We start from the raw sequence: 1,659 nt of genomic DNA on the forward strand, positions 1-1,659 counted from the left end.
ATGAAGCTAGAAACCATCATTCTGAGCAAACTATTGTAAGGACAGAAAACCAAACACCACATGTTCTAACTCACAGGTGGGAATTGAACAATGAGAACACTTGAACACAAGGTGAGGAACATCACACACTGGGGCCTGTCATGGGGTTGGGGGAGGCGGTAGGGATAGCATTAGGAGATATACCTAATGTAAATGACGAGTTAATGGGTGCAGCACACCAACATGGCACACATATACATATGTAACAAACCTGCACATTGTGCACATATACCCTAGAACTTAAAGTATAATAATAATATAAAGAAAATGTGGCACATATACACCATGGAATACTATACAGCCATGAAAAAGGATAAGTTCATGTCCTTTGCAAGGACATGGAGAAAGCTGGAAACCATCATTCTCATCAAACTATCACAAGGACAGAAAACCAAACACCACATGTTCTCACTCATACGTGGGAAGTGAACAATGAGAACACATGGACACAGGGCGGGGAACATTATACACTGTAGCCTGTTGGGGAGCAGTTGGCTTGGGGAGCGATAGCATTAGGAGAAATGCCTAATGTAAATGACAAGTTGATGGGTGCAGCACACCAGCCTGGCACATGTGTACCTAAGTAACAAATCTGCTCTTTGCGCACATGTACCCTAGAACTTAAAGTATAATAAATACATAAATAAATAAATAAATAATGCCTTGCTTTCACAAGGCAGTAGAAGTCATGGATTGACCTGAGTGACACTAGATCTAGTGAAGGATAGTTGCATCATCGTAGGGGTGTAGTAGGATTAAAGAATTGCCAAATCTAATTAACATCTAGGGACTATAATGTATCAAAAAGAAAAGTCATTTGTACCAGTTCAATAAAAATCCATTGAATATTTGAACACACACTTGGGGATTGTAATCAAAATCCATTTTTGGTATAATTAGAATATGAGATCATAACGAAAGCATAAAGTCTGCCAATTCAATATTTCCAAAGCAATTTTCATTTCATTATATTCCCCACTTTATACCTAATTCTACAGGAAAACACATTTAAGTGAAAATACACACCAAGATCAGCCAGTCGAAAACAATACGTATTTACTGGGCACAGGTCATAAATATTTATATATTCAGTGTATGTGTAAGCAGAGGAATTCTAGATCACTTTATGTAAAGCATCTCTGCCAGAGAGCATGAAATATAATGCTCCTACTCTGGGGTGAACAAGCCTAACTCTTGACAACATAAACATATTATCCCCAGAGCAGATCTATGCAGATTTCCCAGTTAAGAGAGTTTGCCATGAAGTGAAGCAATAAGTAAGACCAATCAAGTCTATTATTTGCACAATAGTCTTTAATAATCCTAGCCTAATCATTTGACATTTGATAGTAAGCAAACTTCAATTAGAATTGGTTCTAAATTCAGCTTTGCCACATCCTAGTTCTGTAATAGTGGGCAAATTAACCTCTCTGTACACCAATGTTTATATCTGCAAAAGATAATCAATGATAGGTTTTTCTTTAAGAGAGTTAAATAATCCTAGTAGTGTGTGGAACATAACCAGTATTAAACAAATGGCTCTCCTAGAATTTCCCTCCTTTGTACTGAAGGACCATAAAAAAACTATAAGTGACAATCTCTTTTTTTTTTTTTTTTTTT

The sequence above is a fragment of the Mandrillus leucophaeus genome, unplaced genomic scaffold (genome assembly GCF_000951045.1).
Source record: "Mandrillus leucophaeus isolate KB7577 unplaced genomic scaffold, Mleu.le_1.0 Scaffold249, whole genome shotgun sequence".
In the NCBI taxonomy this organism is placed as follows: Eukaryota; Metazoa; Chordata; class Mammalia; order Primates; family Cercopithecidae; genus Mandrillus; species Mandrillus leucophaeus.